The following is a 15,723-nucleotide window of genomic DNA, read 5'->3' as shown; positions in this document are numbered from 1 at the left end:
CAGTCGACGAAACACCCTCGGACGACCTCTCCAGCACCGACTGAGAAAGCATCGAAGCAACCCCGAGCGACGTCATCAAAGCCGACGAATGCCCTGCCAAAGATGAGGATGGTGATTCCCACTATCTCCGAGTAATAGCAGAACTTGTGTTTTCTTGTTTGGCATGAATAAACTCTTGGTCGACTCGTTGGCTAACCGACTGATTTCTAGAATCTGCAGTGCTGCTACCTCTGAGACCTCAGTCAGGAACGAGGACCAAGAAATGGAAGATGCTGCCACCTCCAACCTCGGTATGATCTCTGTAGTTTCGCTTTTGGTCGATTAGACCTTCATCCTTAAATTTTTAATCTTTCCTGTAGCCCCACCTCATGTCATTGATCTCCCTGATGATGATGAGGAGGAGCCATTGAGGCAGAGGAGGAACAAAAAGGCGCCTGCTGGCAAGACTGCTCAAGTTGTATCAGCACCTGAGACGCTGGTTCCGGAGGGAGGCAACGTCACTCGGACTACCGTGTCCTTTGATGTGCCGCTGACGAGTGCTCGTCCTTCGTCGTAGAGTGCTGATCCGCCTTCCCTTTTCGCCACGCACTATGTCCCAGAGGACCAAGTAGGTGCTGCTAAGGAAGCTATACGCTAGGCGGGGGTTATGATGGAGCAGGTGAAGGCGATCTGGGATGCCAGCCAGGCAGCCTATGATGCAAGCTCAGCTCTTCAGAGCAACGTCTAGGTAAGTTGGTCACCGCTTGTTCTGTTAAGATATGGTACCTGAAAACTCTTCTTTTTGAAGACCTTAGTATCTGTACACCCACTGGGTGTGTTGATTGAATTTTTGGATTGGTGTGGGCACGGTGAGTGCACCCACTGGGTGTAGTCCCCGAGACTATGGTGGACTGCTGGCAGTCGACTATAGTCTTTATACTTTGAACTTCTTCACTCTAACTTCTCCACTCGGTCTGGTCGAATGGAAACGGTAGAACCAGTAGGGGCACGCTGAGTGCACCCACTGGGTGTAGTCCCCGAGAACATGGTCGACTGCTGGCAGTCGACTATGGTCTGAAGAACAACTCCCTCTTTTTTTGATGATACCGTGGCTGACTGCTGGCAGTTAGCTATGGTTTAGGATCATAACTTTCTGTCTCTTTCGGTCGACTGATCGAACTGAGTCGGTAGAACCAGTGGGGGCACGCTGAGTGCACCCACTGGGTGTAGTCCCCGAGACTACTATTGAATTTTTTGATTCGGCTGTAGTCTTAGCAATGCTACGATTTTTTCTCTTAGTCAATCGGAAGTGATCTATCTTTGATGTCTGTCGACTGACCTTTCGCAGAAATCTTGCGAGCTTGTGGCTCGTTATACTGAGTTGGAGAACAAACATATCCAGCTCTAACTCGACTTGAAGCTTGTCCAGGAGAACTTCACGAAGGCGAAGGAGGAAGAAAAAGGTATGTTTGGTGAGAATCTTGACGACTGTCTTTATCTTTTTGTCCATTCTTGATTCTGATCTCATTGTCACTTTGCAGATAAACTGAAGGAGGCTCTGAAGAAGAAGGACCTTGACCTCGCCAAGGCGCAGAAAGCGGCTTCAGACAAGACGAAGCTCACAGAAGAAAAGTTGACTTCGGTCGGTAAACTTGAAGAGGAGAACGCCAATCTGAAAGCTGCTCTCGACGTGGCCAACAAGGAGGTCAGCCGACTGAAGAATGACAAGATAGCTCCGAGTGACAAAGCTAGTGAACTGGTGGGGAAGAAGAATGCTCTGGAGGTTTATCTAGGAGGGCTCGCCAAGAAGTTATTCCTCATGCTTGAAGGTAACCCCTTCTATCCGACTGACTTGTTATTATCGACTCATCATAAAACTGCTGGCTTAACTCCGAACTGTGTTTACAGAATTCTACCAGAACTTTGAGGAGGAAACCAGTCGAGTGGAGACAAGCCTGGACCCCATTAACTCTCCTGTGAAGGATGAAGCTGCTATGAATGTGCTCTGACTGGAATCTCACATTGCTGGTGTTGTGGACTACCTCGCTCGACTAAAGGTTGCGGTGTCGCGGATCGACACGACACTCTGGCCAAGAGAGACGCTTCAAAAATGACCTCGAGTCTTTAATGACTCGACTAAATGACGTTCCAGGTCGAGTGCAGGAATGGAAGAAGTCTTCCGCCAGGTGTGGTGCTGATGTTGCTCTGTCCCTGGGGCATGTTCACTGCAAGGATGCTCGAGAGGACAAGCTGGCGTCCATCAGGGTGGCCAATACCAAGAAGCATGACTTCCAATCTTTCATGGAGACCTTCATTGCTGCTGCCACTCGGATTGCTGATGGAATTGACCTGGACCAGTTTGTCGCGTCCTCCAGTCCTCCACCTGAGGAGTAAAAAACTTCTATGCTTCACCTTAAATTTGCCTCGGAATGCCGAGTGGTTTTGTAACCGATAAACTTTTACAGACTTGACGCCTGTGCACTTCTGAATCCGTTATCTGAACTTTACTTATCGTTGAATATGCTTGCATTTGCCTTCGAGCGAATTTTATTCTTCACTCAGAATATATTTTAATGCTTGAGACGCAGCTCTGAGGTAGAAAGCCATTGTATTTGTGGCGTAGCTCAGAGGGAGAAGGTAACAGTCGACCTGTGCCTGAAGATAACAGTCGACCTGCGCCTCGTCATCCTTGTAGAGTGGAATAGATTAAGTGCTTAGGTGAGCACTGGGCTGCCGCCAAGCCCTCGAGTGGGAGGATTGTTCTCCACTTGGCAGGATTTACAGATACTTAGGCGAGCACTGGGCTGCAGCTAAGCCTCCGAGTGGGAGGTTTGCTCTCCACTCGGTAGGATTTCAGATACTTAGGCGAGTATTGGACTGCAGCTAAGCCCCCGAGTGGGAGGTTTGCTCCCCACTCGGTAGGATTTTCAGATACTTAGGCGAGTACTGGACTGCAGCTAAGCCCTTGAGTGGGAGGTTTGCTCTCCACTCGGTAGGATTTTCAGATACTTAGGCGAGTACTGGACTGCAGCTAAGCCCCCGAGTGGGAGGTTTGCTCTCCACTCGGCAGGATTTCAAATACTTAGGCGAGTATTGGACTGCAGCTAAGCCCCCGAGTGAGAGGTTTGCTCTCCACTCGGTAGGATTTCAGATACTTAGGCGAGTACTGGACTGCAGCTAAGCCCCCGAGTGGGAGGTTTGCTCTCCACTCGGTAGGATTTTTGGTGGCGTAGCTCCGAAGGAGAAGGTAACAGTCGACCTGCACCTCGTCGCCCTTGCAGAGCGCATGTTGTATTTGTGGCATAGCTCGGAAGGAGAAGGTAGCAGTCGACCTGCACCTTGTCGTCCTTGCAGAATGCACATTGTATTTGTGGCGTAGCTCGGAAGGAGAAAGTAACAGTTGACCTGCACCTCGTCCTCCTTGCAGAGCGCACATTGTATTAAATACTTAGGCGAGTACTTGGACTGCAGCTAAGCCTCCGAGTGGGAGGCTGGCTCACCGCTCGGTAGGATTTTAAACACTTAGGCAAGTACTTGGACTGCAGCTAAGCCTCCGAGTGGGAGGCTGGCTCACCACTCGGTAGGATTTTAAACACTTAGGCGAGTACTTGGACTGCAGCTAAGCCTCCGAGTGGGAGGCTGGCTCACCACTCGATAGGATTTTTCTTAATCTTAGGTGAAACGGATTCGCAGCTAAGCCCCCGAGTGGGAGGCTGGCTCACCACTCGGCAGGGATTTTTTTACAAACTTAGGCGAAACGGATTCGCCGCTAAGCCACCCACTGGGGGATTTTTTACGTAAACAAAAGTAACAACAATCACTGGTAAAATTATAACACTCTTGTCTTTGAAAAACAAACTACAGAAGTACTTTTATTACATCTCATCCGAGTGAATACTTAAGTATAAAAGGGGCGGAGCAGCTCCGCATTCCAAGCTCTTGGCTCGTCAATCTGGCGATCGACATTGTAAAGACGGTACACTCCATTGAGGAGGACTTTGGTGACGATGAAGGGACCTTCCCAAGTAGGAGCAAGCTGGTGTGGCTTCTGCTGATCCACTCAGAGAACCAAATCTCCTTCTTGGAAGGCTCGACTCTTCACGTTTCTGGCATGGAATCGACGCAAGTCTTGCTGATAGATAGTCGATCGGATTATGGCCATCTCTCTTTCTTCTTCTAGAAGGTCGACTACATCCTGTCGGGCTTGCTTTGCTTCATCTTCAGTGTAGAGTTCGACTCGGGGCGCATTGTGAAGCAGGTCAATCGGCAGGACTGCTTCAGCTCCATAGACCAGGAAGAACGGAGTTCTCCCAATCGACCGATTAGGAGTGGTCCTTAATCCCCAAAGAACTGACGGAAGTTTGTCGACCCATGCGCCTGTTGCGTGTTTGAGATCGCGCGTCAGTCGGGGTTTCAGTCCTTTGAGAATTAGACCATTTGCTCGTTCTGCTTGTCCATTCGACTAGGGGTGAGCGACTGAAGCATAGTCGACTCGTGTGCCTTGAGATGCGCAAAAGGCTCTAAATTTGTCGGAATCAAAGTTTGACCCATTATGTGTGATGATGCTGTGCGGAACTCCATATCTGAATACTAACTCTCTGATGAAGCAAATAGCAGTGCCAGCATCCAGATTCTTGATAGGCTTAGCTTCAATCCATTTGGTAAACTTGTCGACTGCTACTAGCAAGTGAGTGAAGCCGCTCCTGCCAGTTCTCAGTGGTCCAACCATATCTAACCCCCAAATAGTGAAGGGCCAGACGAGTGGAATGGTCTTCAAGGCTGAGGCGGGTTTGTGCGATAGATTGGAATAAAACTAACATCTTTCACACTTGTCGACTATCTCCTTTGCCATTTCATTTGCTCTTGGCCAGTAAAATCCCGCTCGGTATGCTTTAGCCACAATGGTCCGAGAGGATGCATGATGACCACAGGTCCCCGAGTGGATATCGTCAAGGATTATCCGACCTTCTTCTGGAGTTATACATTTCTGACCGACTCCAGTCGAGCTTTCTCTGTACAACTGTCCCTTTATCACGGTAAAGGCTTTGGATCGACAGACGATCTGCCGAGCCTCTTCTTCATTCTCTGGGAGCTCTTTCCTTAGGATATACGCGATGTACGACTCTGTCCAGTTGGGATTGATGACCAAAACTTCCATGATCAGGTCGACCACAGTTGGAACTTCAACTTCAGTCGGATCTATGATACTTTTTGGCTGTGGAGCTTCTTCGGTGAAAGGATCCTCTTGAACTGATGGAGTATGGATGTGTTCCAAAAATACATTACTGGGAATGGCTTCTCTCTTGGAACCTATCTTTGCCAAATCATCAGCCGCTTGATTTTTCAGTCGAGGTATATGATGAAGCTCTAACCCCTCGAATTTCTTCTCCAACTTTCTCACCGCATTGCAGTAACCAGTCATGGCTGGACTTCTGACGTACCACTCCTTCATCACCTGATTGACCACCAAATCTGAGTCGCCATAGACCATAAGGCGACAAACACCGAGTGAAATGGCCATACGCAACCCATACAAAAGTGCTTCGTATTCTGCTTCATTGTTGGAGGAATCAAAGTGGATCTGGAGCACATATCTGAGCTTATCTCCTTGGGGGGAAACCAATACTACCCCAGCACCGGAACCATTCAGCATCTTAGAACCATCAAAGAACATGGTCTAGTGCTCCGAGTGAACTTGAGTCGGTAGTTGCTGTTCAATCCACTCGGTGATGAAATCTGCTACAGCTTGGGACTTGATGGATTTCTTTGCCTCAAACTTGATATCAAGGGGAAGGAGTTCAATCGCCCATTTTGCCACTCGACCAGTTGCATATCTGTTGTGCAGAATCTCTGACAATGGGGCATCGCTGACGACTGTAATGGAATGGTCAGAGAAGTAATGAGCAACCTTCTTCGCGGTCATGTAGATACCATATACAAGCTTCTGATAATGTGGGTATCTTTGCTTTGATGGGGTCAAAACTTCAGAAAGATAATACACTTGGCGCTGAACTTTGAAGGCCTTTCCTTCTTCTTCCCGCTCGACCGTAAGTACTGTACTGACGACTTGTCCTGTGGCTGCAATGTAAAGCAGCAAAGGCTCTTCGCTGATTGGGATAGCAAGCACCAGCTGGGTGGAGAGTAGGGCTTTTAGCTCTGCAAACGCTGCATCAGCTTCGGGAGTCCACTCGAACTTGTCTGACTTCTTCATCAGTCGGTAAAGAGGCAATGCCTTTTTACCGAGGCGAGAGATGAATCGACCTAATGCGGCCAAGCATCCAGTAAGCTTCTGGACATCGTGCACATGCACAGGGCGTTTCATTCGGAGTATAGTGCCAACTTTTTCTGGGTTCGCGTCGGTTCCACGTTCGGAAACGAGAAAACCGAGCAACTTTCCACCAGGAACTCTGAATGTGCACTTTGATGGATTAAGCTTGATATCATACCTCCTGAGGTTGGCAAATGTTTCAGCAAGGTCAGTCAATAGGTCGGAACCCTTCTGTGATTTGACCATGATATCATCCATGTACGCTTCCACATTCTGACTGATTTGAGTGAGCAAACACTTCTGAATCATCCTCATGAACGTGGCTCCGACATTTTTAAGGCTAAATGGCATGGTGACATAGCAGAAGCACCCGAATGGAGTGATGAAAGTTGTTTTAATCTCGTCGGGTCCATACAGACGGATCTGATGGTAACCGGAATAGGCGTCTAAAAAAGACAGGCGCTCACATCCCGCAGTTGAGTCGACTATTTGGTCGATGCGGGGGAGAGGAAAATGATCTTTCGGGCATGCTTGATTGATATGTTTGAAGTCAATGCACATGTGAAGAGACTTGTCCTTCTTTGGGACCATGACAACATTGGCGAGCCACTCGGAGTGGTAAATTTCTCAGATAAACTCTCCTACTAAGAGCCGAGCCACCTCCTCGCCAATGGCCTTCCTTTTCTGGATGGCGAACCGTTGCAGATGTTCTTTGATAGGTTTCGCTTTTGAATCTACTCTCAGGCGATGCTCAGCCAGCCCCCTGGGAACACCCGGCATGTCAGCAGGCTTCCATGCGAAGATGTCCCAGTTCTCACGGAGGAACTAGATGAGTGCTTCTTCCTATTTGGAGTCGAGTGTTGTAGAGATATGAGTCGGTGCAGCGCTGGGGTTAGTCGAGTGAATGTGAACGGGCTTCGTCTCACCAGACGACTGAAACGCTGACTCTGTAGCGGGTTTCTTCGCTCGCAACAAATCACTCGGATCTGCAGTTTTCTGGTATTCCTGCAGCTCTACCACTGCCATCTGAGCATCGACGATCTTTGAGCCCTTCTGAAAGCACTCTTCCGCCTTCTTCCGATTGCCAGTAATAGTGATCACACCGTTGGGACCAGGCATCTTCATTTTGAGATACACATAGCATGGTCGAGCCATGAAACGTGCATAAGCTGGCCTGCCCAAAATAGCGTGATAAGCACTCTGGAAATCCACAACTTCAAACGTCAACTTTTCTTTTCGGAAATTCTTGGAATCACCGAAAACCACATCAAGAGCATTTTGGCCGAGTGACTCAGCCTTCTTCCCAGGAATGACTCCATGGAAACTCATGTTGCTGGTACTGAGTCTGGACATCGGAATGCCCATCCCTTTCAGTGTTTCTGTATACAATATATTCAGGCCACTGCCACCATCCATCAGAACTTTAGTCAGTTGAGTGCCTTCGACGACTGGGTCGACCACCAAAGCTTGCCTCCCAGGGGTGGCTATGTGTGTCGGATGATCAGACTGGTCGAATGTGATGGCAGTTTGAGACCATTTCAGATAACTGGGCATCACCGGAGCAACCATATTCACCTCACGGTTGATAACTTTCAATCGACTTTTGCTTTCAACATCAGCAAAAATCATCAGGGTGAAATTGACATGGGGATATCCTTCATCACTGTCCTCTTTGTCCTCAACTTTGTCTGACTCCTTTTCCTTATCCTTGGGCTGTTTCCCCTGAAATTGCTGGATCAAGAGTCGACACTGCCGAGTGGTATGATTCGAGTAAATGAAGTTACCCTCCTCATCTTTATTCGTGTGGATGTGGCATGGCAAGTCCATCACATCATTTCCTTCCTTGTCCTTCACCTTCTTAGGGTTCCAAGATCCTTTGGGCTTTCCTTTGAATTTTCCTTGTGTCACAGCCAAGGCTTCTCCAGGAGCAGCTGGCTCGGCTTTCCGCTTCTGTTTCCGACTGGAGTTCCCTCCCCCGGTTTCATGAGCGGTTGGCTTGTACTTGCCACTCCGGAGTCGATCTTCTTCTTCACCATTGGCATACTTGGTGGCAATCTCCATCATCCGACTCAGGGTCATGTCTCCGGTCCGACCGAATTTCAAACTTAGCTCTTTGTTCTTAATGCCTTCCTTGAAGGCATAGGCTGCTTGGTGATCAGATACATTTTCCACCGTGTGATGCAATGTGATCCACCTCTGGATGTAATCCCTCAGAGTCTCATTCGACTTTTGCACACAAACCTGCAGCTATGTCATCCCTGCTGGTCGCTTGCAAGTTCCTTCAAATGTTTTGACAAACACTCGGGCAAGATCTTCCCAAGTGTAAATGCTGCTAGGTGCCAACTGATTCAGCCATGCTCTGGCCGAGCCCTCCAACATAAGAGGTAAGTGTTTCATGGCCACCTCATCATTGCCGCCGCCAATCTGAACAGCCACTCGGTAATCCTCAAGCCAAGTATCGGGCTTGGACTTGCCGGTGAACTTACTGACTCCAGTCGCCAACCTGAAGTTGGGAGGAATCACCGCGGCCCTGATGGCTCTCCTAAAACACTCTAGTCCTGAAACGTGAACTCTGCTGCTGGTGGGTACATCTCTGTCATGGCCTTCTCGATGAGCTCTGTTCCGATCGACCAAACCTTGAACGATAATGGATCTCACATCAAAGCCTGGTTCTCTGGGGTCGACTGGAACCCTTCGCCCAACACTGTGCTGGCGTCTGTCATTTTGCTGTCAAGGGGCGTATGACCCACCCCTTGGGGGAGGAGTGGGCACTGGACGTCGATCATCGCGATCGAATCGGTCATCATACTGATCACGCTGACCTCCACGTCCCTCATGCCTCGGGGGCGATCTCGGGCTATGGGCCGACTGGACTGTATTCGCAGCGACGGATCTGCTGTGAATCCTATTTCGCGACTGCGATACAGCTGAATTTTGATCTCCTGCTGCCCGGAGTAAATCTCTGATCTGCATTAAGCCTCTGCCAGCCTCTGACTGAGAGGGCTTAATCGACTCTGCTATACGGGCTGCAGCTGCTAGATTCTGAATCGGAGTTCGATATACCTAAGTTGGTGGTGGAAAGAGTTGACGTCGACTAGAGTCTGGGACCCGTTGCCGTGCATGCTCGTCGAGTGCTCGCTGGAGGTTCTCCAGTCGAGTGCGCTCAGCCAGGTTAGCCAAACGCGCGCCCTCTAAGGCACGAGCCTCAGGGGTTTCTCCAAAGATAGGAGTATGCAGCGCATCCATGTTCCAGCGGCAAAGATCTTCCCTTTGCAGCGAAGTGACTGGCTCGGGTTGATACTCTTCGTGGACCTGTGCTGGGTCGCCTCCACCGTTGCCTCCGTCGGCGCGGGGGAAGCCGGGAGGACTGCGTGGTCCATTGACCATCAGGACCTCCGCCGCTGGATCACTGCTGTCGCACTCGGATGTAGTCTCTACGGAGCCAGTCGACAGGTCGAACAAGCCGTAGAGAGATTCGTCAGGCTCGATCGCCGCGACTTGGGGGGTGGCCGACTAGCGGGCCACCGCATGCCCCACCCATCGCTGAAGCCTCGACCGACCGGAGCGCTTGCGCTGGCGGGATACAGGGAGGGAGGACGACACAGGGGTCGACCGATACGGGGCCAACGGTTGCCGCAGGAGGACGCCGCGGACACACGCGCGAAAGTGTGTCGCCTCGCGGACGGGGAGCACGTCGATGTCAACAGGAGCATCCTGAAGCCAAGCGGAGTCGTCGGCGATGAACGTGAGCGCGCCGAGATGGATCTCGCGGCCCTCAACCAAAACTCCGCCAGAAACCATGATGAAGGTGATCGGAACAATCGCAACTTCTCCAATAAGTCGCTAAGACACCTGCCCCACGGTGGGCGCCAATTGTCGTGGTTCTAAGTCTAACAGTAGAATAGGGGGGTAGGAATTGAGAGGCAAGATCCTAGCTATGGAGTACTTGTGTACGCAAGGTGTTTACGAGTTCAGGCCCTTCTTGGAGGAAGTAACATCCCTACATCTCAGAGCCCGGAGGCGGTCGACTGGCTTATGTGCGTATGAATTACAGGGGTGCGAACCCTTTACACTGAGGAGGGGGGTGGCTTATATAGAGTCCGTCAGACCCCTCCGGCCCTCAGTTATGCAGGGTTTAAGGTACATTAAGGTCTGGCGTTACTGGTAACACCATACATAAAGTGCTATCATGACCATAAAGACTACTTAATGACAGACCGTTTGTGTGCAGAGTGACTCTAGATCTCGTGGCGGTCGAGTGAGCGGCTTCATGGTCGAGTGTCTTCAAGTCCGTCGAGTGAAATCCTTCCAGGTCGACTGGAAGGTAGTTTCTTCTAGAGATGTCCTTGGGGAGGGTATCCTGGATAGGTCCATGACCTTACCCTAGGTACATGGCTTCATCAATAGCCGCGTCCTCAGTCATGGGCACAAGTTCGTAGTAGGTCACACTATCAGGTCTTGGTCGAAATGGAGGATAAACCTGAAATAACTAACTCAATGAATAATGTGTAATAAAAGAATGAGATGACTTGGACTATGAGATAGTCGTGAGTAATCACGGTGATGTGTTGATATGATCATGAGACGAGATCTCGATGAGTGTTGAACCAAGTGTGGTTCCGTTTGTGATCCGTAAATGACCATCGCTTGGTTGCAAGGCAAACTGTTGGTACGAGAGTCTGAGGGACTTAGTGCACAAGTTTGGTTACATTGCATGAGTAGTATGTTGTTATTTGCATTTAAAGAACCATGGTAGAACAGGAGATGGTTGCATGAAGTTAACATGTTATGTCTGCATTGGATATGACTAGTAGTTTATTTTCAGCATAGTTTCATGATGCCATGCCATGTTTTGACTGAACTTATGCCATGTTTAGATTACGTCATGTTATGATTGAAACGCTATGCTATGCTATGTTTTGTCGTTGCCATGTAGAAGTAAGTTTGATATGCCATGCTATTGCCATGCTAGTAGATGCCATGATGTTGTTCATGTTTATTTTGATCCATGTCTCCAGTTAATATCATGCCATGCTTAGTTTCTGCTACGAGATAGATTGTTGCAGACGCTTGGTTCTTGCTTTGTCATCTGTTCGTTTGGACACTAGTATTTGGTTGTCTTGCAAGTACATTCAATGTACTGACCTGGCGTGTCATGCCAGTTTTGTAGGTCGTGCCCAGATTATTCGCTTGTTCTGTCATGCTAGGCCGGAATCTTTCCAGTCCTGTGAGTTGTGGAGCCGAGCCAGAGTTGTTATGCTGCCAAACCAAGACTTCCGCCGCCATTTAGATAGACTTTTGCCGCCATTTAAGTAGCCTTAGAGCTATGCCAGATAATTGTATTCATCAATGATGTAATCATATACACCTGTGTTTGATGAATATTCTTGTACTTGGAATGATGTATCATGGACCTGTCGTGCGTCAGGTGTTATCCTGGGCTGACGTGCGAAGGCCCCCTGCTCCATGCAGATCGGGGTGCCACATGAGATGGTATTAGAGCAGCCAGGCTGGTATAGATTTTCCTTGCATTAGATCATTGCTACCATTAACCCGTAATGACCCTAACGGATTTGATCCACCCTGGCGTCCGGCATGGCCACTGGTAATCAACAGGTGGCGCAGTCGGGATTGACACATCCTCACCCCGCTGTCCCCGCCTAGTTATCCGTGGAACGAATAGCAACCCTATCATTTCTGGTCGGCCGCATCGCTTACCCTTTGACATTAAGGGAAAGGGGCTGCACCATGCGGGCATGTCCTGCATAGCTGCCTATAAAATCCCCTTTCCGCTAGTCGTATCGCTCACTCCTCAACCAGCCATGTCCCTGCAGAGAAGCCTAGATAGTAACACTCCAGCCATGACTAGCGCTCTCAAAGCTCCCAAGTTTTACACCCGCACCTTTGCTGTCAACCATACAGGCTTTCCACCTCTTCTTACTGAGATGCTCACCAAAGCCTTTGGCTGTAATGCTAGTTGTCGGTGTCAAAACCGGCGGATCTCGGGTAGGGGGTCCCGAACTGTGCGTCTAGGCGGATGATAACAGGAGACAAGGGACACGATGTTTTACCCAGGTTCGGGCCCTCTTGATGGAGGTAAAACCCTACGTCCTGCTTGATTAATATTGATGATGTGTGTTACAAGAGTAGATCTACCACGAGATCAAGGAGGCTAAACCCTAGAAGCTAGCCTATGGTATGATTGTTGTTCGTCCTACGGACTAAAGCCATCCGGTTTATATAGACACCGGAGAGGGCTAGGGTTACATAGAGTCGGTTACAATGGTAGGAGATCTACATATCCGTATCGCCAAGCTTGCCTTCCACGCCAAGGAAAGTCCCATCCGGACACAGGACGAAGTCTTCAATCTTGTATCTTCATAGTCTTGGAGTCCGGCCGATGATGATAGTTCGGCTATCCGGACACCCCCTAGTCCAGGACTCGCTCAGTAGCCCCTGAACCAGGCTTCAATGACGACGAGTCCGGCGCGCATATTGTCTTCGGCATTGCAAGGCGGGTTCCTCCTCCGAATAATTTATGGAAGATTGTGAACACCAGGATAGTGTCCGGCTCTGCAAAATAAATTCCACGTACCACCGTAGAGAGAATAATATTTACACAAGTTCAATCTGCTGACGTATTTGGTGGCGTGACGTCACACCACTACCAAGCCTTTACTTGAATCGTTTTTATTGTACCACCTCAGCGTGTTTAGCGAAGAAGTTTCCTTGGCACATCTTGTCGAAGCAGAGATCGTGTTCCCCTTATTCCGGGATTCTCATAAATACGGACGTGGGTAACCCAACCGCGCCCGTTGCCACGCCCCCTCCATCGAAGGCGGGTTCCAAACGGTCACGGGGACGGCTCTTGGTATTCTTCCTCTTTATAATGAGACCAAGGCCCGTTCTTTTTCTTCAATCCTCAATCGAATCCGCCCCTCGCCCCAAGTTCCAACACCCAGGGCTCCAGATTCGGGTACCTTTGACCTTCGACAATGTCCGGCTCCGACCTACGAGGCCGGTGGATGCCCTCCTCCGTCACGGAAGAGGACATGCTAAAGCTGAGAGACGCCAGGTACTTAACCTACGAGATTTCGCATAGGTTGCCTGCCCGAGGGCAAGTTATTCCAACTCCCGAACCCGGCGAGAGCGTCGTGTTCGTGTCTCACCTCCGTCGGGGTTTAGGCTTCCCGATGGATCCCTTCGTGAGGGGGCTCATGTTTTACTATGGGCTGGAATTCCACGACTTGGCTCCGGAGTCCATCCTCCACATCTCATCATTCATTGTTGTCTGCGAAGCCTTCCTCCGCACTACCCCTCACTTCAGCTTGTGGCTCAAAACCTTCAACGTGGAGCCGAAGATGATTGAGGGGCGTCAGGCAGAGTGCGGTGGGGCGGTTATAAGCAAGAGGGCCGATGCTCCATGGCCCGAGGGCTCTTTTCAGGAGGAGCTTGGCTTGTGGCAACAGGAGTGGTTCTATATCACCGCTCGCAGGGGCAGCAGGCAGAGGCCGCCGCCCGTTTTTTGCGCGGGCCCTCCACAACAGCTGACGTCATGGGTCAACAAGGGGCTCGACTGGGGGCCTTCCAAAGACGTACCCCTGTTGCAGGGCCGGATTCGAGGCCTCCAGGAAAGGGAGATCAATCTGGTTGTAGTGGCACAGGTTATGCTGATTCGGCGCCTTCTGCCCTGCAAACGTCGCCCCCTTCGCCTGTGGGAATTTAATCCGGAGGGGCCACGGGCTCTCCAACACTTCATGGGTTTGACGCCCATGGAGATGTACAAACTGTTCTTCGGATCGCAAGAGATGCGTCCCGACTTGACCGAGGATGCTGGGCTAAGCTGCAATCGCCCGGATACTCAAGTAAGTAGCCCTGTGTCCGGACACATTGTCCATTTATTTATCATGGGTTTGCCTTTTAACCAGCTATCCCTTGGACAGGAGTGGATAGCGCAAGCAAAACTGATACGGTGTCCGGCCCCCCTCCCTGAGACCACGCCGGATCCCGTGTTAATCAAAATGTTGGAGGTTGCACCTTCGAAGGAGGGCGAAGGGGGCATAGGGAAACTACCACCTCTGCCAAGGAGGATTTCAGTAAGGGGGGAATCGAGAGTCCCTCCTTCCAGGGGGAGAAGAGGACCGCTTCCGAAGACCCGGAGGCCAAGGCCTCAAAACGGGGAAAGAAATCTGCACCGAAAGGTCCCGTGCCGGGAAGAGCCCCGGCCGCACTGTCTCTTTAGAGGAATCAGCCCTCCAGCGAGCCGTAAGTAAAAAGAGGGAATTTTGTAATAGGGGACACCCTTGCTTTATCTCTAAGGGTAACCGAAGTTTTTTCCTTGTAGTTCGGATCTCAGCCCATCTCAGCAGAGCTCATCTTCGGGGGACCTTCGTCCGGAGATGATGGAGAGCGAAACGCCTCCATTTGCCGCCCCGTCGGGTGGGGCGGACGACCCTGAGGTGTCGTCACGGAGGGTCTCCCCGAGTCCGACGGGGCCGGGGAGTTCGACACCCACTGGAGTACGGCCGGTGGAGCTGCAGGATTTGCTCAAGAGGGCGTCTATCTCAGAAGATCACCGCACATTAATGAGTACGGTGATTGAAAGGATCTCATCCGCCGAGAGCGGGTTGTATGAGGCCGTCGGAAGTTTGCTGACGGGGTTTGAGGTACGCAAAAAAATGACATACCTTTTGACAGTTTTGCACATAGAGTGCGCCCTGTATAGATAGTAGCCCCTGAGACTTGGTATGCTGTCGAAAGCGACAGCGTGCCAAGGATCATAATCTCAGTTATAGAATGTCGCCTTTCCTATGCAGGTGGCGGAATGTTCGGTGGTCAGCCGGACTGATGGAGTTGCCGAGCTGAAGAGGCAACTTGATGTTGCGGATGCGGACATCGCGCTTGTCAATAAACGACTTAATGAGTCACAAGGTAGGTGGTTGCTCCGCGGTTGCCTAGTAAGGGAGCTGATGCCCGTTCCTTACAATTTGTATGCTTGATGCAGATGGTGCCGCTGCTATGGAAGACCTTCGAGCAGAGCTTGCTCGAACCAAGGAGCAAGCCAGGAAAAGTGATGCGGCTGCCTCAAAGGCAGCGGAAGAGCTAAAAGCCGAAAAGGCTGCTCACTGCCGAAGCAGGGAAGAGATGGCTGGAATGGCCTTGAAATTAAAAGATGCTGCCGACCGCTATGAGGTTCTTGAAAGAGAACACCGAGCAGAGCAAGAGGACCTGAAGAAGGCCGCCGCCGAAGCCAAGGATGCCCGTGGTGTGATGCGGGCTATGAAGGAGGAACTGCCTCAGGCCGGAGACATTGCGGCTGGAAAGCCCTTTCTACTGCATAGGAAGTTCACGGATCCGAAGTATGCTCAGTTGGGCCAATTGTGTGGTGCGGAGGATCCTTATCTAGATTTGGTGGCGAGTGCGGCGGCACTTCCGAAGCCAGAAGGATCACGAAATGGAAGAGCTTTTCTGGTCTC

The sequence above is a fragment of the Triticum aestivum genome, chromosome 2B, assembly GCF_018294505.1.
Source record: "Triticum aestivum cultivar Chinese Spring chromosome 2B, IWGSC CS RefSeq v2.1, whole genome shotgun sequence".
Lineage (NCBI taxonomy): Eukaryota > Viridiplantae > Streptophyta > Magnoliopsida > Poales > Poaceae > Triticum > Triticum aestivum.
This window is presented reverse-complemented; position numbering follows the sequence as displayed.